Source organism: Meleagris gallopavo, chromosome 1 (genome assembly GCF_905368555.1).
Source record: "Meleagris gallopavo chromosome 1, MGAL_WU_HG_1.1, whole genome shotgun sequence".
In the NCBI taxonomy this organism is placed as follows: Eukaryota; Metazoa; Chordata; class Aves; order Galliformes; family Phasianidae; genus Meleagris; species Meleagris gallopavo.
In genome coordinates this window covers 133,177,505-133,203,510 of record NC_139404.1, presented here as the reverse complement: position 1 = coordinate 133,203,510, position 26,006 = coordinate 133,177,505, and the positions used below count along the sequence as shown (strand labels likewise).

At 37.8% G+C, this 26,006-nt stretch overlaps 1 protein-coding gene across 5 annotated transcripts in view; it reads right to left on the bottom strand.

Annotated features, from left to right (window-relative positions):
- NCK2 (NCK adaptor protein 2) overlaps nucleotides 1-26,006 on the bottom strand; it is an 84,533-nt gene that overhangs the window by 31,670 nt on the left and 26,857 nt on the right. For 4 of the 5 annotated variants that reach the window (XM_085214655.1, XM_085214676.1, XM_003203176.5 and 1 more), the window contains exon 2: nucleotides 20,058-20,129. The exons of the other annotated variant lie outside the window; for it this stretch is intronic. The gene's annotated coding sequence lies outside the window, so the exon portion shown is untranslated. The remainder of the gene's footprint in view (nucleotides 1-20,057; nucleotides 20,130-26,006) is intronic. 5 annotated transcript variants of the gene reach the window in all.

The following is a 26,006-nucleotide window of genomic DNA, read 5'->3' as shown; positions in this document are numbered from 1 at the left end:
GACAGGGAGCCCGAGCTACCTGATTTCCACAATTCCAACTTCTTGTTACATGAAATTGCCGCTCTGAATCAGAAATGGTGTCATGACACCAGGAGACCCTTGTGTTACAGTTTTTCCAAAAACATAGGGGATCCAAGGTTCTCAGATGGCAGGCTCATACAGAGCCCAATGCACTACCACACTACAGTGTTTGCAGTTTTGCTTAATGTCAATGGCACAAGCATTCCTACCCAACAGGAGATTCCTTTTTTATAAAGAGTTAAAATGTACCATACATCTGCAGTTAAACATCAGCCTACTTAAAGCTGTACAGAAGATTTTCTTTTTTTCTATTTTTTTTAATGTGAGGGATCAGGGTTGAACTTCTTAAAATTACTTCCTTATAGTTACTTCATTCAAGTGGCTCCATGAAGGACAATACAGTTCTTCCTGTGACATTTGCAGAGCTAACATTTCCTTGTATGTGAATAAGGACACATTTGTTCTCCAGGAGGGGGGCAGTAGAATTAAGTTTTGAAATGCTTCTGCCACATAGCAGAAAACAAGGGATTAGAAGCAATGACATAAATAGATCTGCAGAAAACATAAGGAATCAAAACCATTACAATTTTCCGGAGCATTCAAGCATTCCATATAAATTCCACATGCATTCAGATTGTGAAAATTCCTAAGCATATTGCTTTTAGACTGCACAATCAAAAATACTGCAGTTCCTGCAGCCTCTATGTTAACATGACTCTTCTGTATCAAGAAAACCCATTTCTGCTAACAGAGCACAAGCTTGTGACATGTTCTTGCTCATAAAGTTCCAAAGTCCTAACAGTGAAAGACCAAACTTCCTCACATCAGATATGAGAGTATCTCACAGTTTGAAAAGCACCAAGGAAAAGCTTTGAAAGAATTCTACAAGCTTTGGGATATATCCATACTTTCAGCCTCTCTTCTGCAAGCATTTCCTTCACTGCTAGCAGTGCCAGTAAGCTGATTTGTTCGAGCAGTATTGGATATGCAAAAATGTTGTAACTAAGCAGTTACAAACCACAAAAGTCATATGCTTTTACTGTGTGAATATTAACAGACTATAAGAGTTAAAGCCAAGCTTGTTTACCAGTCCAGGTCTTTTGGAGATTGTATCAGACCACATCTAATAATAAAAATGAGTGATAAATGGCAATGCTTCCAACTGGATGGAAACATACATAAGTTCAGGCTTACACTGTGAAACACGAGTGCCACCAGGCAAGCTTTTAGTTGTAATTCTCAACACAGCAAAAGTGTCCAAAAATAAAAGCTAGCTATTCTCCAAAACATAGGCAGTTTAAACTTGATTTCTCCAGAAAATATGTAAAGTTTCATAGAATCACAAAGGTTGGAAGAGACCTATGAGACCATCTAGTCCAATTCCTGCCTACCATCAATGTTTCCCCTCTAAACTACAACTCTTAGCAGAACATCTGAATGTTTTTCAAACATCTCTGGGGAGAGTAATTCAACTACCTCCCTGGGTAGCTTGTGCCAGTGCCTGACCATTCTCTCAGTGAAGAAATGTTTCCTAATGTCCAACCTGATATTTTCTTCTGGAGATTATAGCTAGAAGTTAAGTATGGAGAAAGTGAAAACAAAACTGAAAGCATTGCTCTGCAGGAGAAACTCAACATTAAGTACTGCATTAGAACGATAAGTGGTTTTATTATGGTGACCTCAAGCAACTCCACTGTGATGGCAGTCTCGTTAATGTTATCAGTACTACTATGGAAGTTCCGGGAATCTTTCTACTGCCTTCTGTATCTAAGGTTCACGGAGGCAGCAGTTAACTTGAAAGGTAATATCTGCACTGTGTTTCACCAGAACCACTAGCGGATAAAACCAAAGATAAAATAACTCAAAAGTGAAACACTAGAAGCACAGTGTCTTGTGATTCTAAAAGTGCTGCAAATCTTTAAATGAAGACAAGACTTGAAGTATAAATGTCACAGAAAATGCCTTTAGGTGGAAATTTATTTTGAAAGAGTTATTTAGCTAGAAGTAAAAGAGCAGCTTTTGGCTACATCAAAATACATGCCTCAGGGAGGAAAAACAAGAAAGGAGATGGAAAAAAACCGACTTAGAGTGAATTTCTCATTCATGCATAAAACAACAGTTACCAAAACTTTCACTCTGTTCCGAAATACAGGTTTTTAAAATCATTTTCCATAAAAACTGCACCAATACTAGGAACATCTGTGTGCAAGAACTGGATTGAGCTCAGATATTTCAGCCACTTTGCTCCTCCATCCAGCTGATGGTTCTCTGTTAGGAGACAAGTCCTATCTTTAGCGGGAGCTGCACTACTCCAGAAGCTCATGTGCAAATGTTCAAACACAAATACACCCTTTGGGGAGAGAAAATGGAAATCGTGCCAGGCTAGGATGGCAGTAAACAACAGCTCAGCGAAGGGAAGTCAGTTACAAACAGACTGCGCTGAAAAGCTGCTCAAACAGGTGAGGAACATTAGCTAACTCTTCGACAAAACAATGCAAGCAATATTTCAGAATATTTATGTAAGCTTAAACGTAGAAAAACTTTATTTGCTCCCACATACTTGTAAGACTGGTAGCGATTTTTCCATACACAATCAATTACTTGCTCAGTTGATAGTACCTACAATATAAAACTTCCCAATGTCGTTACACAGATCTCATTTTCTATCGAGATCACCAAGTCTCATCAGAAATGTTTCCTTCCAGAGATAACACGTTTCTTCCATAAATACAGATCTCTCCAGCATGCTGTTTGATCAGAGAGCTTCTCAGCTCACCAGCTGATACCAGCTCTACGTCCCACCAGCTGAATGCCCTGTCCCTACAAGCAGCAAAGCAGCAACTCCTCTTGCCTGCAGGAGTAAGGCTCACGGCCATGCCAAGGATGAGCTTAGAGCAGACAGTGCACAGCAGAAACAACGTTGAAGCTTTGAAGACTTTCTAAGCAAAGTACTTGCTCTCCCTATTCACCATTTATTTAGCAAAATGAAATGTTGCTGAAAAAATGACTGACAGTAATGCCTGAAGTTTAATCCCTCACCAAGGGAACAAGCAAAAATTCTATTAATAGGAGGTGACAGTGCATATAACAGACTTCTGGAATTGGATGTGTTCCTAAGACACACTGAAAGAAAGGTAATAACTTAATTGATATGGAGGTTTTTAAGTGACACTCATGTACATAAGATGTAATTACTATACAGTATTTAGTTTATTCTCTTGGGAGAACGAAAAGATAGCTAATGACACAGAAGAGCTTCCTCTAAGAACTGAGGGCTGAACACCTCTCCTTCTCCATACACCAAACTTCAAATCAAACTGGGCTTTGAGCTCTGCAGCCTGGGCTGCTGAAGGCCCTGCCACCTACCATTCCCTTACCTTACCTTTCACAGGCTACAGCAAATGGGAAACATGTGGCCTTCTACAACAACGCAGCTGTGGAAAACAAAAATAAAAAGTCTTTCTCCATCAGGGCCACTTTCATAGTAAGTGAATGGGATTACTGAATTCAGTGATTAATGAAATAACTTATTAGATCCCTTCATTTGAAATGCGCTTGAAGGTCTGAAACTTTTCTATTGATGAAAATGCAGTCTATGCTACTGCTTCGGTCTGATGGTTTGTTTCTACTTACAGATCCTTCTAATTGCTGCTTGTGCGTGGTTGCTTGTTTTGAATTGTTTTTACTATTATTTTTAAATGCACTTGGAAGAATAGTTTTGACAATGCAGAAAAGAAAATCTCTTTAAAAAGAATAAACAATTTTGCTTTATTTCTAGCTAACAGCAGCCCTTTGTTGTAACTGGTAAAAACCCTTCCATGCTCCACTGCAACAGCTCTTTGCTGAAGCTCAGACAAATGACAGTGGATCACATAAAGGTCACCTTTTCTAACTGCTTCTGCAGTTCAACACTTTAATATGGCAAATAATGTGTCAATCCATCTCAGGGGACATATTTATTTGGAAAGAGGTCACTACACCAAAAACTATAATACGAGTACTCCTCCCATCCCCACCTTTAAAGAAAGTATCAACTACATAACTGTAGTGACCAAAGATTCATTGTCTGGCTATGCAATTTTAAGGTGTCAAACAGATACCTATGTAGAAAAACCTGCAACAGGACAGTACAGTAATCATGATAAAGATTCAGTTCTGACACTCTGATAGAACTTGGCTCAGCAACCTTCAGTGTTAAGCTTTAAATTCAAGAACTGACACTGAGCATTGAACAACAGACACAACTGGAAATTTAAAATTGATGGATGCATTCTATTTATCAAAGGGAAAGTGTTCAAGCTGAGCCTTCCCTGCAAAGATCTCTTTTCTTTTTTTTAAATCAGTGACTGAGGAATAGAACACTTTTGAATGCTTATGGATCTATGTACTTAATGAAAGTATTATCATATAACCACACACAATAATATCTGTAATAAATATATGTATATAAATAATCTCATATGCATACATATATCCCTCACATGCATATATGCACACACATTTTGCTGGGAACCAGATACAGTGTTCCTAGAATACTATCTGAACACATAGTATACGAGAACAAAAAGTACATCCAAAATTTAAGGGGGCTTCAGACTGAGAATAGAAGACATATACACACACATACACACACACACACACACACACACACACACACACACACACTCAACATTGTACACTCTACTGGTATTAGAACTAAAACACATCTGGATGTCCTAAAATTGCTGACTTTTAATAGCAAGTGTGACAATTAATTTGGAGTACTTCAAAATAACTTCTCATTAGGATGCAGTGACTACTGAGCTAAAGGGAGTAATCACACTGTGCTATATCTAATTCAGTGTGCAAATTTTATCTAGTCACAAACAATAGAAGATGACACTGATATTAAAGAGGTCAGTTTTCAACAGCTGAAAACAGTGATGAATGAAAGCTGTGAGGAATATGTGTGAAAATGTAAATAAGTTATTAACTATGAAAGAAAAATGTTTAGGAAATGTAATAAAACTACTTTCACCATTTTGCATTTATGAAAGAAGCAGTATATGGTTAAAAGGATATCCTGTTTAAAAAAAAAAAGAAGAGCAAAGAGCAGTAGAGAATTGCTGCATTTCCTCCTCCCTCTGATTCTTCGCTTTTTCCTCTTTTTTTTTTTTTAAAAGAAAAACCTGATAGAAACAAGCACAAGTCAGAAAATGCAAACTGAAGTATCAAAAGATGCTAATTAAGAACTATAAAACACTATTAAAGTGTGTCTGACATAAATTAAACACTACCAATAGAATATGTATAGAATACAAAATTAATATTCTTGTAAGAAAAAGTGTTCAATCTCTATTTCTGCACTACAGGATTATCTTACAGTGACAACTATTTTCTGTTCTGTCATTAACTAGGGTAGTAAAAATAACGAGTATAATTAAACACTTAATCTTCAAATGCACCCTAAGATAGCAGAGTTGCCCACAAAGCTTTTACAGTTTTCAGTATTGATTCTGAGCAAAATTTGGAGCTATAAGGAAGCTTTGGAGAATTACAGCTGTGCCACTAATCTGAAAGTGTAAATGGAATGTCCTTGGTAACACTGCTAAGTAGTCAGCCTAGCTCTAACTCTAGAAAAATGAAGGAGAGACAAAGAACTCTCCATCCTCCCCTCCCCCCCAAAAAACCACATATATACACACACACACACACACACACACACACACAAAAAAAGAAAAAACCCAGACACAGCCTGCTAACAGATTATGGATGAGTAGTTGATAATTGATAAAAGGGTTTCCAAGAGGCACGATGATATAAACTATGTATATATATATATATATAGTTTTTTTAATAAATATTTTTCATTTCATCTCTTGGTAGATGTACAGACCCAAATCAAAGTCTGCATCCACGAAGAACGAATTAACCACTAGCTGAGTGGCAGATCCAAGGATCAACCTCCCAGGAAAGTTCAGCAGAGAACAGGAATGTTTCTAGCTGGTTCCAAGTCATTTGCTCTCAGGTACGATAGTTCAGTTTCCTCTTGAGTCACTTCGAAAACAAAGAGTAATTACAGATAAATATTTGAGGAAGAGCAATACAACCTGGTGGACTGGTTAATTACATTTGAGATTCTTTGGCCTGTGCACATCAAAGGTCCACTTCAGAGCAACTCTAAGGGCATTATGTGTACTTTTTCTTTTGTCCCCAATGACAGTTCCTACTGAAATAGAAGTGAGCTATGCAACTTCAAAACCAGTGAAGGATTAATCTTAATCAACCAGTAACTTAAAACTACACCAGCTATGTAATGTTATCTTGATCCTATCAAGAAGCCTGCTCCCACACATCTCAAACACTTTCTCATCGTCTTCTAAGTTTTAATGACACAATGTTGTGAGGTTTTGTTTTTTGTTTCTTCAGATGGATGCCTTTAACATATTGTTTGATTCTCTCTGCTCTATAATATATCTGGTATTTCAATCTCTAATACAACTGCAGCTACACTGTAGTGTCTTACATCTTCAGTTCCAAAGCTACAAACAGGAAACCTCAAGACTAGTTTGGTGGTAACGAATTTCTGCTTAGCTCCAATAGAGCACAAAAGTTAAGTTTGTTTTTTGTCTTATAAGTGGTTTAGAAGTCTTTAAAAAAAAAAAGTGCAAAGGACTAAAGAAGAATACAAACTAAAAACACACAAAATGTTCCTTCCTGCCAAGGAGTCAATAGTGTTGTGTTTTTTTTTTTTTACCATTAAAAAAAAAACTAACTCACATACATTCAAATAAAAACTTGCATAAAAACATATTTGTAAAAAGATTCCCACACAACATTTCCATGAAGGCTATCCCATGAATTAACCTGTTCAGGTCAAGTTAGTAGGGATGGATTCAAGTCATCTCTTAATAAGTGAACTCACTGTTTAGGAAAGAGAGCAGTTCTGATGTCAAAGCATGCATCATGTAAGCACGTACCTGTGACCCTAATGATACCTCTGATTCATTTAGCCACTACCGTGCTGGGTTGCAGCCCTCCAGGTCTCACCCAAGCACCAAGGTGTTACCAAATGTTTGCTGGGTTGGCTGAAAGACCAATGAGGAGCACGGTGGATACTGATGGGGTACACTCATTCATGCCTTGCCTCCTCTGTCCGTTCTTGTAGGCCAGTCACCTCAAGACCACACTGCCCACTTCTCACACTAACTCTGCTTTGCAGTTTGAAAAACATGGTGTCAGAAGTTGATGTCGGCAAGAAAAAGAAACAGTACTTCCACAACAGTAAGTCTCCAGGATGTATTATTAGGTAAGAGCAACATGGCTACCATTTATTTGAAAAAGCAGCAGATTAAAGTGTTGCTTTAGCCGCCATCCTCTCTAATGGTAGAATAATCCTCTGTAATGTTACAAGACAGGCTGCTACAGCAACAATGAACACACGCTTGAATTCTAGCCTCCTATTAATACATGCGATAATGCCCTAATTGTACGTGATGTTCACTCAGTTTCATGCTGTAACCTTCTTACCATCTTTACAATTTCAGGTTTTTTCTTCTCCAATTAGAGGTACTGCTATGACCCAAAATGCCCTGGTCTGAGGCATTTCAAGATAACCAATGTGATACTCTTACAAACGCACTGTCTTTCTTATTTACATAAGTACTCATCTGTTTAAGGAAGTTAAGTTTTTAAAAATCTTTTGATGTCTTACTTAAAAAGAAAGATATTTCTATACCTTTTCTGGAACAGCATGCCTATTATCAAGAAGGCAGTGTTCATTTTTAGCTTCTGACAGATGATTTAAATTTATAATTTCAAAGGACAAAAAGCTGATATTCTGCAGGAGCAAGCTGGTATTATATTAATGCATATTAAAGTTTAGCAGCACTAGTTCAGAGCCTTATAACTTACCTCAGCTTAAACTAAAATGATAAAAGTTATGGAGAAAGCATTCTCACAGGTCTTAGCTAAGCTGGAACAGAAAGTACAGAGGGTTTACGATAAAAATTGGTCTGAAGTGCTTTCCTACACATGGTATTACTATTAAGAAATTGCCCAAGGACAATCTTCAGGGATTTAAAACAAGCAAACCCCATACCAAACAAACAAACAAACAAAAAAAAACATATTTCAGCTTGGCGTTTTTGCATTTCTCCCCTTTTTTTCTTCAGAAATTTGTATTTACTTGTATTTTTAATGCATTTGGAAATCAAGACAAAGATTAACAAATAATACTGGCAACTGTCTAGAGGACAGAAAAATGCTGAGAGAATTTTGTAGTTAGATGGCTTGGCTTTATTAGTACTTCATCCAACACAGATGGTATTTTTGGAAGAAGGTATTTCTCCATATTTTGAACACTACACATAAATGCATCTTTTCCCGTCACTCTTATTATACACTTACCAGAAAACACAATGAGATTAAGTTATCTCTGGTCTTAGGCTGTTGCAAAAAGGAAAAAAATAAAACAATGTCTGATAATGAAGCACTTCCAAGAGCAGGTAGCCAGCTCACATCACTTCCTACCCATTGCTTCTGCTTGCTCCACCTGCATTCAGAGCCCAGTCCACCACCACCTCCTGTGAGGTCCGGATGCAGCAAGCTGTGGGGCCTCTACTCCCCAAAATGCTCTGTACAGATGCAACTGGTCTGTGGTGACTTTTTCCATGATTAGTTGAGAACTTGCACGCCTTATTTTACATGCACTGTCATCAACAACAATTTATTTTTTGCATTTTGGATAACAAAGATGAAACCCATAAACAACAGAGAAGACATCTTCAGACCTTTCTGCTTCAAGCAGCACAAGGTGGGCTTGGATGACAGATCTTCTTTGGCTGCAGAATAAACCAACCAGAACCCCGACCTCTGCCTTGCACCCAGGTAAACACAGCAAGAAAAAAAGAAAAAAAAAAAAAGCTTTTCCTGAATTATTTTAAAAGCACATTTAGAGAAGATGCTGAGTTAATAATCAGCTCAACTGCACTCAAAAAAATTTCCAGGGGAAAGAAAGAAAAAATTCAGGACTACATCTCTCGTCTACAACAGCTGCAGTGATGAATGGCCTGATCTCAGTGTTGCTTTGTGGTTGATTCTACTAAGTCAGAAATATGACAAGGCTTAATGACTAGCGGTGTTTCTTTGGACTGTTAACTCCCCATTCTTCCCAGCAGACCAGATTTAAGCCTATCTGCTTAAGCCATTTGGAGACGTAAGAAAACCAAAGTCAAGATAGAAAATGGGAAAATTCTAGAAGAACACCAACACCTACGAAGCGTACAGACAAGACAAAATGGCAAACCATTTCACACTGACCAGCAGGCTCTTACAAAAGCAGTGACAAGTGTCCAACACACAAAATCACAGAGAAACAAATGCCCTAAGTTGACATTTAGGTAGCATTATGCATATGATAGATGGATGAAACACACTCTGTGTAATAACAAAGCAAGCTTACTGCTACTCATTCACTGATGGTCTCACTTACACTTCAGCCATCCTTCTTGCCTTGAAATTAAAAGTCAGCCATTCATGACATGGTAAGCATCGTAAGATTTTATAAAGGAGGCATTCTTGAATTTCATGAACGTTTCAAAAAGCGTTTGCATAATCTGTTTTCATTGTATCTTTTCTTTCCCTAGCTCAAACATTCAGCAGTGTGTATGAATTATATTTCATTAGAAGTGCTAGTACATTTATGCACCATATAAGCAAAGAACAGTCCTCAAACCTAAGCAGCATAACCTTGATCTTACATGGAAGGACAAAGCTCAGAATCACGGTAGATTGCTACACTTTACAGCTAATCCCTTGAAACACTGCTACCTACTTTTCCAGAGATTTCACTTTAAACTGTCTATAAAGTGCTGAAAATAAAATTGAACTGTTGACCTTCTGTTCCCCAACAGAAAAATCATATATTCTTTTTTATATATTTTTTTTAAACTACAAAGAGGAAAAGATGCTTGGTCAGTTCAAAAATGCATTTATTCCCACCAATCAAGGCTGTTTAAGGAAAAAAAAAAAAAAAGAGGGCACTGTTTATTTCTAGACTATGTTCACTTGACACTTTACAGCAATTTATCCATCACATTACAAATTTAATTTACTGCATGACAGTAGGAAATTCCGAAAAATACGTATATTAAAAATTGTTTTAACTTTCTAGTTCACCGAGACCTAAGCACTTAAAGGCCCTGTTTAGACTCTGTTCCTATGAACTTTCCAATTTGCTGTTATTTCAAATACCAAATAAATTCTTACACTTATGGATTATTTACTAGGTCACTTGGAATAGAATTTATATTCTATATTGAAAGATGCATCTGCATAGAAAGGTGGGGGGGAAGAAACGCTCCTCTATTTAAAAATCTTTTAGAACAAAATGTCATGCAGAAGTTCACCCGAACTCAGGGTAACCCTAACAATTACTGACAAAATCTAGGAGAGGGTTTCGTGAGCAGAAAACCACCTTCCAGAAGTGGGGTCTTTGAATGCTACAGGTAAAAATAACCACCAGACTTAAGGTACCTTCATTCTTCATATCTTCAGTCTCTGTGCTTGTGTGTGTAATCAAAGAGGCAGCTTGAAAGATGCAGTGCTTGATTCGATTAGACGTAACTAAACTATTTCTATTTAAATTTATGCACCTTCCTGATGAAAATCACAGTGGAGATGGTCACTCAAAGCCACCTTTGTAGTTTTCCAATAGGACGCATGCCTAGAGGAGCTGCAATTCAAAATGAAGATATTTTCCAGCATCTTCAATTGATATGTCACAGCCTCACTTACTGGTGAAATCAATGACTGCTGCACTAATGCTACACAATTTAAAAAGCAGGAGCCAAGATAAGAAAGAGTCACCCGAGTCTCCCCCTTAAATTATCTGTTCCACTTCAATCTAACAAACTTCTCAGAGTCATACTGAGATCCCCTCTTAACACCCCCAAAACACAAATGCAGATGAAACTCTCTAAAGCTTCACCTTTCCCAATAAATGGGTCTCAAGCCAATCTATCCTACAGATCTTCAAAATCATTTACATGTAAGTCAAGGCTGTGCTCTTGGCCTGGAATGTTGGCAGTATTCATTTCTTTTAACAAAATATTTCTTACGTATCTTCCCCCAGCTTGAGTGAGTGCCTTTCAGAAAGAAGTAGCACTTGTGAATGCTCTACCACATGACTACAGCAGGAAGTCTCTGTTAATTCCCCTAAGGGGAGGGGTACGTGCCTACACCAAAAAGAAACGCCATTCAGAGAACAGGACAGAGAACAACAAGGATTTTATTTTTTCTAATTTATGAATGTTTCTGCAAAACACGCTCCATAGAATACAGATTTCCATAAGCGCACTAGGGAGATGCACTTCATTCTGAACTCTTACCTCGCAGTTCAGCTGCTCTAACACTGCTTACCCAGATAAGGGTAAGTGAGGAAGTCATTGCATGGCTGTTAGCCCTAACATGATTTTCCACTGCACTAGAGCTGCTGCTCCGGAAAGTACTTTTGAAAGTAAACCAGAGTTTTCCCACAGAAACTGTTACCCAAAACCAAGAAAAAGTAAACTACTCTCAACTCCAATGCTTCAACAAAAGTGATCTTTTCCCTAAATCCCCTTCTATCGTTTTATCTTCTGCCAGAAATTTCTCCACAGCCCACTTTTCTGCAAAAAAAATGTGTCTGCAATAAGCAAATCAGTTCAAAATGAAACATTTGGCTTCGGCTGCTACATCATATTCCCTTTCATCTAAAAACGTTACGTACTTTCACACTGATGGGATGTTCTATCCTCACTCATGGACATGTTTTCTTCTTTCCTCACACTAGATAACAATAAAATGCATCAACAACAGTGAAAGGGAAATAGTAGAGCCAAATAATTTCCAAACATGAAGAGAGACTGTGGGAATTAGTATCTGTACTTGAATCAAAATTAAATAGAAGAAAAACAAGTCACACAGGTCTGAAATTTGGAAGTTTAGCTACAAGTTTTAGTCCTTCTAGATGAATACAAATAAAATAATTTATATTGGTACCAAGTTTCAGTAAAAGTGACTATTGTTCCATATACAGTTTAGGCTGGGAGCAATACAAAAAATATTTAATGTTTCACAGCCTCTAATAGCACCTTATTATTGCTAGTATTAAAAACTCAAGAACAAAACACCATAGCTCTGTTTTAAGGAATATTAAAACAAAAGTAGACCATTTCTTCATTACCTATATGAGATCTTATAGAGAAGCCAGGAGTGTTATCTAATTTGCGCTGGGCTACACTGATTAGCTTTTCAAGAAAATTCATATGCTAACACTAGAACTGTGAATAAGTGGCTGAAAGAAGTGGCAAGAAATAATTCCCCTAGTTCACCAAAAAAGCTGTATTATGTGTATGAAGTTTATTCACAAATTATCTCAAGGTGGTGGAACAGAAAGGTGAGAGAAGATACAAATGTCTCCTGTCCACATAGAATCATACAATCCTTAGAGCTGGAAGGGACCTTCAAATGTCATCTGTTTCAGCTCCATTCCAACAAACAGAGACGTGCACAGCTTGATCAGGTTGCCTAGGACCTGATCTGGCCTTGCCTTGGAAGTCTCCAAGGACAAGGCATTCACCACATCTGGTGAACTTTGGGATGAACTGGAAAATAAGTTACCCTTTCCTGGGTCACAGAGCCTGTAAATGCTTCAAATGACTAATACCAAGCATTTCCAGTTTATTTGTTCTTGTGCTCCTTGTTGAGAATTAAGCTCTGAGGAATAGTTTTTGCACTGAAGTGCAGGATGTCATTAATTGATGCCATGTTCCTGCTTCTCCACTGTGTAATACATTTAGGTTCAAAAACTCTCAATCCTGAAAACAAGTTTTAGTTCCAGAAAGGTAAGTAGTCCCATGCATTGCACCCAATATTGTCTTCCTTGTTTTTACTCTTATTTTTTAAAGGACTATACAGAATGAGCCAAGATTCAGGAGGCAGAGATGCCCAGCCAGCACTTACGGGCCAGAATCTGTTCTGTAGCCTGTTTCATGCCATCATCTTCCTCTGCTGCTCCTAAACCACAGCCAGAGAGCAAGTTGCAGCAACCCACTGATAGCACTGCTTCCACTTTTCCCCCACCGCCACAAGAACAGCAGCAGCTGTTCCTCACACAAGCAGACATAAGCCCACCACATGTATGTGACCACCAGCACCTCCCCTGCCGTTTTGGTCACATGGCGAAGGTAATACATGGGAGAAAGGCACAACTTACAGATCTTGAGATTTCCCTACATTTCAGAAAGTATCTCAGAGCAACTGTGTATTCCAGCAGTGCTTGGAGCATGTCAGCATTTGGGAACATTATTTCACTGACGGTAAGGTTCAAGGTCTAAAGGGTACTACTATCAAAACCTTGCTCACAAAGTTGTTTAAAAAAAAAAAAACAACAGTTTTATAAATATATATACATATGTTATATAAATACATATATTATACACATATACTGTATATTATACACATATATATACACAAGAATAAATAAAAGACTTATTCTAGTGAAAACATCTGAGTAAATCTTACACAACTTTGTGTTTCGAGATATATGCTTTACAACATACCCCATCTTTATCACTATAACGCAGTACTTTCTCCAGCCATGATGCAAATCTTATCTAAATTCAGAGCTGGTATTAAATGCCTTTCAACAGTCTTCGGGGAGAATAAAGAGATGAAAACCAATGCTTGCTCTATCTGTTTAATCCTGAAAGACAAATTCAGGAATCAAACAAAGATGGTCTAACCCACACCTCAGAACCATTTTTTGGGATGGTATCTGGAATGGTATGAAACAACTCAGCTCATCAGGGGATGTTCTAAGCACCAACATTCATCATAAGATGAATGATTCTGGTGCAAGATGGATAAAGAATTCCAAATCAGCCTCTTGGGAAAATGCAGATCCCCCACCTACCAGTTGCTTCAGGCAAAGGATCTCTCTGACATCGCTTCCTGCACTCAACACTCAATGTGCATATAGGAACACATCAGGTAAGACGTTAGTATTTCCCATCACAAAATAATACCAGACTACAGGTAATTTTTTTTTTTTTTTTTTTTTTTTTTTTAAAGGTAGATGTGTTTAAGGAAGATGTGCAACAAATGACAAGAGGGAAAAGAAGTGCCAGGAAGAAATGCAAAGACTCAGACTAGCATGAAAAAAAAATAAAAAAAGTGAAAGTCACAAAGACAGCAGCAGCAGGCCTGCTGGGAGGGCCAAGCATGCAGCTGCTGTGTCCAAAATCAAGAGCAGGATAAAGTATAAGACATGAGGGTAGGAGAACAGGTTGCAAATGACCTGAACATAGGCTCTATTATGGGGAACTACTGAGAGCAGCTGATGTAGGAAACAGCCTCCAAATAAAGAAGGGATAAAACAAGAGCTGCAGGGGATCCCTGAAACAAAAGAGTGTGGAAAGAAAGGGCTCAAAGGAAAGGAGTGTAAAATCCAAGAGATGGCAAGGAGCTATGATGTCTTAAAAATCAGACTCACAAACTTAAGGTCAGAGAGAGAAAAAAAAACGAATTTAAAAGGTTTACTTCTGTATGCGTGGAATTCTATGCCTCATATTACTACAGGCTTAAACAAAATACACAACAGGACAAGCTCATTTTCCTCAGTTCACTCAGCTTAGCACAATTCAGGCTTTGTCAGCACAGTACTAATAGTAGTTGTAATCCAAGATTAATTAAGCAAGTTATCAGATACAGAATTCCATAGCAAATTTATGTCGGTGATTTTTTAAATATTTTGTTTTGTAAAATCTACCAATTTTAGCAGTTACCAAGAATGCTTCTTCAACACACAAATTACAAACAGTCTCATCCCATTCATCAAAAGGAGCCATTTAGCAAGTAAAGTTTTTTTAATATCATAATGCATTAAATGTAACATATACATTTAATACAATATTCAAATGATACGTATTTTCATATGGAATGTATTTCATATGGACATTTACAATTTTAGCTGCATTCTATTAACTTACACCCTGACTGTAACACGAACAATGGATCATTTTAAGTTCCCTCAGAACCTTCAAAACAGAAGAATTGTCTTCCAGCAATTATGAAATAGATAAACAATTCTGCAACTGATTTTATAACCAGGACCGATGCCAATGCTGGCCTTCACTCCTCATTCTGTGAAGCCCTAAGTCAAGCCCCCAAAGTACTGAGCTGTGAAACAAGCCTGGCATCCCTGAGAAAGATGAAGGGAGGGCATCTTCAGGAAAAGTTTGCAAGCAGAAGATAACAGCAGCTCCTTCCTGGGGCAGGACAGAGCTATTAGGGTAGCTAGCGCTTGGTAACGTCAGCCTTGGCTGCCTGGCTAATCTATTTCCTCCTCCAGGAGGGCAGTGGATTACTAAACTGCCCCTGTGCTGATACAGCCTTATCACACTGCACAATGTGCTGGCATAGGGGTTGCTTAAAATCCACACATCCCAAGCTCTCCAGCTGACTCTCCTGGATACATGCCTCCACATGCAACACTTACCTAACAAAGGTTTTTCAGCAAATCAGGTACTCTTCCATTAAGGCAGATTGACCACATGAACTATCATCAAGGGATTCTCAAGATGATATTCTGAACCACATCAGCTGTCCCTCAGAAAAGCTGCGTGTATTCCACTCTTCTAACTGAAACCAGCTTAACGCAGGAATATGTTCATTTAGTAACCCAGGAAATATGGGTTCAACTAGCTCAGTGACATTCCATTTAGCACTGGTCAAGACATAAGGTTTGGTCTCCAGGTCTTTTGTTATCATTTTATAAACAAAGAGGCACAAGCTTCATCTTGGCTTATTTGTACGTATACATATATACTCATACATATTCTTAATATGTAGTTTAATTCATAGCTATATTCAAGAGCTAAGAAATACACTAGATCCTTTTCAGCAGGCAAAGTCCTGTTTTGGCTTAGAAAATTGACACGTTGGATAAAAATACAGCTGAAGTCCATAAAGACTACCAAACCACAAAACAACTTCCACCAGGGAAGACGCTGTCATCTTTTTGTTTTCACTAAGCTGAGTGTACACATATTGATAAAAGCTGGGTTGTGCTCTCTGTGACACAGAAATCATACAGATAGCGGTTACAGCGAATCACAAATGTCATTTGTGGGCTATAATAGATTTGGTTTGTAGGTAGCAGCAGAACCTAATTGAACCTGAGGCAGTCAGGAAAAAAGAAGGAAAAAAAATTAGACAAACGATTCTTAATCTACTTTGATACTATTAGTAAAGAAAAGCATGCTTATGTTTTCATGTAAAGAATTACAACTTGATTACGACAAGAAACAAATTAGTCAAAAATTGGAAAAAGGTATTTAATTCAGTGAAAATCTATTGTGCACCGCATCAACATAAAAATATCTGGGGGGTATACTGCTGGTTGCGTGGACATGAGAGCAGAAGGGAAAGCATTTTTCTCTAATATTCATTACCATCATTTAGAAAGTATTGTATCACCAGCACAAGATAATCAGCAGTGTTCTATAAAATTGATAGCTATACTGCACTTCCATAAGTATTTTAAGAAACATTAAAAGCTATACTCAAAGGCTTAAAATTGACACTTTAGACACCTATGATAACTGACAAATACATGATTATTCTTCTTGGGAAAAGAATGTAGAAATCTACTCAGTCCATACTTTTCATTCATCTAATTATTATCAGAACAAAAACTCCCCATGAAACCACCTCAAATAATGTTAAGAATAGGAACTATTCTCCACGGTTTTCAACTCCTCAGAAATCCATTAACAACTGCAAACATGGTGAGCCACAAAAAACACCAAGTACTTTCATACAGCATTGCAGACAGTTGCATCAGGTTGCAATCAATGTGGTGCTTTTACCTCTTTAAATGAAGACGACTGCTCTTTCAGAAGCTGCCAGTGAGTCTCCTGCCTTGCAACACGTGTGCATTTGCACAGCAGCTGTCTGAATACCTCTGCAGACGAGGCTCTCCACGAAGTGTCCTAATACTGTAACCACTGACATCTGATCTCAGTTTGGCGAATCTACTGAGCACGAAAAGACTGTGACAACTGAGCTTCATCTGCTTACCTCTAATTTCTTCAGACTATCTACCTTCTCTGTACAGATGTATCCCTGCATAGCCAAACAGTACATTCCAGGAAGGTATATATGAAGGCAAGCTTATTCTCAAAAAAAAAAAAAAAAAAAATTATACTAGTAAAGAATATTTCCTAAAACAAATTATCTGGGCATTACCACTAGAAGGTACATGTTAATAGTGCAACCACTTTTCAAAGCGTTTTGTTGTAAAATACAATATGCAGCTTTTTCTTTATTTATTTATTTTACAAAGAAACTGTAAGTGAAGGAGTAACAAGTTCAAAAATCACAGAATAACATTAAATGCAATATCACATTCTATAATAGTTAAATGCTTTTAGGATCGTTTCAAGCTTACAGCAACTGAATGACTACAATAAATTGCCAGAATATTATACATTCTAGCTTCACACTACTGTAACTACAGAAATGACAGAAAGTTTTAGCAACAAAAAAGGTGCCTTTCTGTACAGCTCTTTTTTTTTTTTTTAAACAAAGAGAAACAAACAACTGAAAGCAGCAAGTGTGCAGTTAGATAAAAGACGACCATTTAACACACACAAGTTATGCCACAGTTGTCAGATTCAACAAAATCCTGGGAGGACCCAATACTGCCTGAAGTTTGGTGAGATACAAAGACCATTTTCAGTGTCATTTGTGAACATTTAACAACTGCATTTGCTTTTCTAAGAGCAAAATATTTACTAGGTTCTGATTCAATGAAGCACTTCAAGTACAAGCTTTACTGAACCTACATATCATATAAGTGTTAATTCCCTTTTTGGAAAGGCATTAGAATGCTCCACGTTCTGCAGAATCAGTTTTACCAAACTCAATACAGTCCATCAGAAACATGCACAATGGTATGCATGTGCACACAAGGGACAGAGATGTTAAATAATAATAAAGAAATGAGATTTAATTTTCTTACTGAAATCAAGTGTTGCCTGACTGGACAGAGCAAGTATTCTGTACACCTACACTTAAAAAAGTGGAGGAAGCAACTGAGATGTCCAAAGATGGAAAAGGCTGCTCTTCTCCTCCTCTTAGCAAGCTATTGTCTGTTTGAGAACTATATAAAACCTTCATCTGCAGTAAAAGTGGTTGCTTTGGGTGTTCCTGGTGTTTGTTTTTCTTTTTTAAGTTTTCATTTTATGGAGTAGAAGAAAAAAAGATTTCTGACTCAGAAACAGCTTGGATTAAAAGCACGCTAAAGCCAGACTCCAAATACCTATTTCTTTCAACAAAGTGATGAAGCTTTTGTTTTATTAATTTTTTTAATAGAAAATTTAAGTAAAAGCTACGATGAAAGAGGCCAAAAGACAGTAATTTTATATTACACATTTGAAACAAATACAAGGCCTGGGCCACAGTTAACAAGCTGACTTTTGAGCAGAAATTTCAATAGAAAAGCTATAATCATTTTACTAAGATTAAGTTCCTAGTTAGATGAATCGTTATCGTTTTGGGGGTTGCATATTTGCCTTCTATTTACATCAATGGCTATTTCAAGAGCTTTTTTTTTTTTTTTTTTTTTTTTACTTTATCTGCTACCTACATGAACAAAATATATATATATATATATATATATATATATATATATATATATATATATCAACAAACCAACCACTCTGCTCTTAAAATTTATTACAAAAGGTTTCTCACTGTTGTTCAAAAATAATTACAGAACGTTCAAGGATACACATTCTGACCTGCTGGGAAGGCCAGAGTTATAAAATCATCTTTGAATGTAGTGGATAGATATAAATTAACCTGAAAATGTAGTGCAAAAGTCAACTCACCTCAAAGCATTTCAGAATTTTCTTTTCTATTACCTTGAAGAAAACCCAATCATTTCCAAATATATTTCCAATAACATAGGTGATAAATTTAAGACTGGATTGAGCTCGTAATTCTAACTGATTAACCTCCATTTTATTGACATTAATTTGTTTAATGTCTGATAACACTTCACTGAACAGCCATTTAACACAACTCACAGCAAAAATCAAGACACATGAGGACTTAATGCATTGCTTTCCATCTAAGGACTACAAAATGTCAATAATGAGCCATCATAACTTCATTCTGAAGAAGGTAATTTTATTTTAATTTGTGAACAGAGAACCTGAACAAGAAATAGTAAATTTGTATGGTAAAGTTCCCTTGTCTGTGCTGTAGCCAGTACAATACTGAAAGGTCATTCAATGTTCTGCCTTCTTCCTTTTTTTTTTTTTTTTTTTTTTTAACAGTTATAATGAGGTTTCATTTCTTTAAAAGTTACTAAAAGAAAAGACAACAAGGTACATATACCAAGCATGTGGGCAGATGTGCCACAAGATAGAAACCATCAGCTCTATAATGTTAATTAAGTCTTCAGAGACAGTTCAGGAAGTTACTCTATATATACTGAATGCAATTCTGATCTACACTTCCAAAAAAATAAATAATAAAACAAAGAACCAATCACCACAAATATACAAACCTTCTTTCATTTCACTAATTAATAAATTATTAGTTAGTTTTTAGAAATCAAAGAATAACACTGAGGCTGCTAAACCAAAAGCTATGAATTACTACTATGCCTCCATACCTCCCATTGCAATACACTTCATCTACATCTTCTCTAGGATAAGTGTCCTAAGCTGAAGTAGTCGGTAGCAAACAGAAGGTAGGAGACAAAAAACAGCTACAGCAGTAGTTAGAACATAATTAATAACTTGATCCTATCTTTCTACCTTTTTAAGCAAGAGCTAGAACTAGTTTGTCTCACATCACAGAAAGAAAAAATCTGCTATTTAATAAATGATCCAGCAGTCTGCAGAAAATTACAGGCATCACACCACATGAAAGCACAACCAAGCAATATATCCAGCTAGCTCCTTATCTTTAGATATAAAAATAAGGCCTGAATCACTCACCTTTGGCACACTGTTAAGAGGATCCAGGCAGTGAAAGGCAGGACTCTCCAACAAAGTTACGTACACAACTGTCTGAAATAACAAACAACACAATTTTAGCACTAAAGTTAGACCTTTAGACAATTCGGTTTTCACTCTACTAAATCTCTTAAGAGATTATGAAGAGAAGGAAGAATGACTTCAGCTTGATCCACTTATCCAGTGTAAGTTGAGTTTGTATTTATATATTTTCTGGATGGATATCAGAGCGCTGCAGAACATCCAAATGACCCAGGGAACAAACCCAGCCACCACAATACAAAGAAAAACTAGTGCATAAAGCCAATCGAAAATTCAACGGTTCTAAAAACTGCATTTGAGCTGCTATAGTTATTGCTCCCTTCATTTTCATACTAGCAAGTTTAACTCACATCTTCTTAAAGGAAAACACAATCACACATGGAGAACTGAGCACGGAAGCAAAAACCCAGGTAGCAGTCTGAAATTATCTGACAGGTAATTTCCACCCAGTGGGAACTGGAAAGGTTACCCCTGGCCTATGATGTGTGATTCAGGGTCCTCCAACACAAGTCAGAGCAAACTCTGAAGCTGGCAAGGAGAACTCTCATTAGGGAGGTTCTGTTTGGACGTGAAGAAGGGTTCCCCTCAAGGCTGGCTGCGCACAGCAACATATTCCAAGAAATAAGGGGACCTTCTGCCTATGTGTGTCTCAAAGTTCACCTCAACAAGGTACCAGTTCTGGCCTTAGCCCTGCTCCAACCTTCAGAGGGCTCCTCCAACAAGACCTGCTGTGTTAAGTGTTACTAGCCATAAAGTAGTATTTCAGAAGAGACCTCAGATTATTTCAACAGTTTGTTTCTATTTTCTCATGAGATTTCCAACTCCAAAGTCAGTCTGACAAATTCAGGATGTGTAAATTTGTTAAGTTCCAAATCAAACTGAAGGAAAAAATGCCGAGTATCTTCCTGTACTGCAACCCCTAGCTAACAGCAACACATTAGTACAATCTTACTCATGCAAAGGCCATTCATACACAAATGTTTGTGTTCAAAATCTTCCCTGAAAGGATTCAAATCTGTTTCCACACTACAAATGTATCCTACAAAGAAATTCAATTGAAGAGAGCAATTCATCTAATTCATCTTAATGAAAGGGGAGGAAAAAAAAAAGTACTGAAGAAAGTATTGTAAATACGTTCCAAAGACATTTGAAAGCAATGTTTGGACTTACATGGTTTATAAGCAGAGAAAGGGAGCTGATGAACTCCTAAACTGATAAACTCTGAGGCTAGAAGAAATGGTTTCTACTCCCCAGCTACCCTGAAATTTCAAGGTAAGTGGGATGCTGCTCCTGACACACAAGGAAGGGGGAAAAAAAAAAAAAAAAAAAAAAAACAGAAGAGGCAAAATTATGATGAAGTATTGTTCACTGCATGAATGAAAATACATCTGTAACGGCAGAGAACTGATGCAACAGGAGAATGACCTACCACTTGCCATCCCTTCTTTTGTGCTCAAGCACAAGCCAAAATGCCCAGTACACTGCAGCCACGCTCTTTATATCATTAAGTTTTCAGTAGATAGACAGCTACATTTTGCTGAATCAATTCTCCTCTCCAGTTACTGTATCCTTAATCTCCACAAACCATTATTCTCCATAAGAACTGCTCCACATTCTAAATTACAGGACAGATCAAGATACATTGTAAAGGGAAACAATACTTTAATGAAGCAACATTAAAAACCCTAAGGCAAGGTAGATCCCTTTTCCTGGCAGCTAAACGTTTTCAAAGTCATAGTATCATTAGGCTTAAAAAAGACTTTAAGATCATCTAGTCCAACCATCATCCCATCATGCCCATTAAACCACGCCCCAAACTGCCACATCTACACATTTCTTGAACACCTGCAGGTATGGTGACTCCACCATCTCCCCAGGCAGCCTGTTCCAATGCTTGTCTACTCTTCCAGAGAAAGAATTTTTCCTAATATCCCACTTGAACTTTCCCCAGCGCAACTTGAGGCCATTACCTCTCTTCCTATCGCTAGCAACCCGGAGGATGAAATCAACTCCCACCTGCCCACAAAATCCTTTCAGGTTCTTGTGGACCAATTGTGGAGCAATAAGCCTCCTCTTCTCCAGATTAAACAATCCCCATTCCCTTTTGTAGGCCATGTTTCTCTCCTACAAGAACATTGTTAACCATGAAAGGAAAAAAAAAAAAAAGAAAGCAAGTTACTTTATTTTGTTGCAAGATCTTATAAATAGTACTCTTACACCCCTCTCACCTCACAAATCATTTACTGTCCATTAAAATCCACAAATAAAGTGGATTTTAATTTGACTCCGTCAAACTGCTGACATAGCTTCAGGGGATTTGGGGGTTTTGTTCTTTAAAGAAAAACTCAACACTCCAAGCGACTGCTCCCAACTTCACAAATGTGGATCAGTGTTTACAACTTGCCTTGGAAAGTGAGCAGAAATACAGGACTATTAATAATCAACACCTGAAAAATGAATGCAATATTTATCAGTTAACTGGAGAGAAAGTACAGCTGGGGAAAGTAAAAGTCCAAATTGTATCTAAATATGTAATAAAAATGAGTCATGAAAGTATTTTAATAAAACTGTTTTGTAGAGAAAGAAAGGCTTCATTTGCACAGCCCAATTAACGTATATTAGAAGCATCTCCAAACAAATGAAGAGTCAAAGGAGGAAAACATACAAGAAAATCTCATTCCTACCAACACTTTGCCTGAAACAAAGCTCAGATGCACAGACGCAACAGCACAAGATGCATTCAGGTCTTTCCTCTCTGGGCTCAATTCTTTTGCATTTTGACCTCTAATTCTATTTTTCTCCTGGTAGAAGTCTTCATTTTGCTACACAACAGCCAGAAAATATTTATGCTCTGTCTTTCATTAACAATCATTCCCCAAGAAGTACGAATCTATTTCTATCATACCTCCCCTGCCAAAAGCTTCACTGGCAACACTGCAACTTGCCGAGTGACTCAAACTCAGGATGGAAACCTGGGCCACAAAGAATTCACTTATGCATCAAATACATTCCTTGAAACAGTACTTCAGTTAGGCAATTCTGAGATCTTCCTTCTCACACATGGTAAATGGAAACAGAGGTTACGGTTTGAGATGGCATGCATCTGAACCACAGGCTTTGCATCACGAATGGGGTTTTTTTTGCCATGGTGTTCTAACAGCCAAACTCCAGAAGGCCGTATCTGATGAGAAAGCCAGGGTGGGTCATGAATATTTAGGCTCTGAGAATACAAAATCATTTCCTGTGACCTCCAAAAGGCTTCAAAAGCACATGGGCAAATAGTCACTGGGTGATACTCACAGTCCACCCACAAGACAAACTGCCACACTTGAGGAAACTCTGGAAATGAGTCTACATTTTCCAAAGGGCTCCAAGTAAGGCAGGCAGCCACTGTCATGGCTGTCCAGCAGTAGCACAGCACCCAAGGCATAATTAGTACTTCAGACTCAATACTTTTTGGTATTACAACCATATGCAGGTCATAATTCAATTCAGCTCCAGGCCACACCTGGAGGAATGTGTTCAGTTCTAGGACCACCAGTAGAGACCTGGATATATGGGAGAGAGACCAACATAGAGCCATTGAGATGATGAAGGGATCGGAGTATCCCTCCTATGAGGAGAGGCTTGGAAATCTGGGACTGTACAGCCTGGGGAAGAGGAGGCTCAAGGAAATCTCATCAGTGCCTATAAATACCTGAGGGGAAGGTGCACAGAGGACAGAACGCTCCTATTTTCTGTGAGTAACGGAGCACTGGCACAGACTGCTCAGAGAGGTTGTGCAGACTCTTCCTTGGAGACCTCCAGCAGCCGCTTGACCGTGGCCCTAAGCACCCAGCTCCAGGTAGCCTTGCTGGAGAGGAGGTGGGCCTGATGGACACAAGGGGCCTTGCCAGCCACAACCAGTCTGTGATTTTATAATACCAGACTACTTCAAGTGTCTCAATGCTTATATATGCAGAATGCAAAGGCCTCTTACAAGTCATGACCATCTTTACAACCTACAATTACCATTAGGTCCAGTCCAAAGGTATGGAAGATATCAATAAGGAACAGGAAACACAGAATACAGTATTTAGGTGAACAAGTGATTACAAACATGCAAGGTAGAAAGATAAGTCTGTGTATGTTTCAATTGCATTGGTCTGCTAGACCAAAAGCTCCCAAACATAAGAACTACTCAAGTCCCACAATGAAAAGCATTTCTGAGTTGTCAAAAATGGATTTGAATGTGGTGCTTCCAAACAAATACCTAAAGCCAAGGATCAGGAGCATCTAACAAAATGTGCACCTTAAATTTAACTGTGTCATCTTAAAAGATTACAACACTAAGAATAAACCAGTGCTCTTATAATGATTATCTGAAAAGTAACCTCCAAAGTTATTAACCATCTTCCCTTTCATTAATAGCTGTGATGTGCCCCAATTTTTTTTATCCCCATGACTGAAATCCAAATTCAGCCTTACAATGACTATTTGCAATGACAATTCTCTCAGGCTCCCTTCCCAATATCCAACCACTTTCTATTTAAATTCTGACAAGAAAGAGCTAAAATAATCTCTTTGATACTTAATATGCTAATACACAAAAATGACCTGACCATAAACCTGCACTGCACAGGCTGGGAATTTCAACTCAAATGATAAGTCATTCAAGTGACTCTGATAACTATGATAAAATTCAACAATTGACGTATTGCTGGTGACCTTCTGGAGAAGAAATGAAAAGCACCACATTAATACAAATTCTCCTGCTGAGAAGATCATACTGGCAATCTGCCAGTTCATTACACCATCTAGCTCCACTTCAACATTAAATATTGCCTTCCTTTGTAATTGACTGAAATACGCTAGAGCAATTGCAGGTAACCACTTTGGGCTATTAAAGTATTCCATTAAGACTTCTCCATTAGGCAGATATTTCAAATGAAGTTACATCAAAATATGCTACGCTCAAAATATTTTAACTGTACAGACAATTGGGCAAGCACAACCCAGTGCCATGCAGCAGCAGACAGATCAGCAAAAAGCACTCCGAAGCTCAGTGCCTGCCTGAATTTGCTCGAAACAAAAAGAAACCCAAAGTGTACTCAAAGTGCTAGTGTATCCTTAGTATTTTAACCTCCTAGCTGCATATCCTCACATAACTCATTTAATATTACTATATTCGAACCTAAGAAAATGGTAAACACATAACTATTGTGTAACTCAGATAAATCCATTCATTTCTTGAATACTACAAATGCAGCAAGGAGTAAAACACTTAGAGAAATCAGAAAGCAAGACTAGATTCACACTGCCTTTAAAGTTTCAGAAAGAGAAGCAAGTTGCCACTTTGCATTACAACATGTGTGAGATCCTCAAACAAATCTAATCTAAGCTTTTCTTCTTTAAGTTTGTTGTTTCTTAAATGCAACTAAGCAAGTGAAATAGGGCAAAAAAATAGGTTCACTGCCTTGCATGCAGGAAGATTTAAGCCTATAACGCCAGCTGCAAAAAATGAGACTAGCCTTTGAAGCAAAGGCAAACTTTGGTATTTAACTGGGCCTTTTTAATGGTCCAGATCTGGAGCCACCCAAGGCTGTAAGGGTGGTCTCCTCCAACCAGTGCCCAGGCAGGAGCTTGTGCACGTCTGTCCTCTGTGCTCCTACCTGATGTGCAAGTGTTGCAGTACACCTCCTATCTGTGTCAAGGAGGAACCAATTAGGCATGTAGTTATCACTGGTCACTCAAATAACTTTTTTTTTTTTCCCCTCCATATACACACAGTTTTTCTTCTTTATTTGGGGTGTGTCCAGGAGGAACACAATCAGCAAAAACATGCAGCGGGTCACACCTCACCCCACCACAATCAAAGAGGTTGGCTGGCTTAAATTCTCATTTAAATCC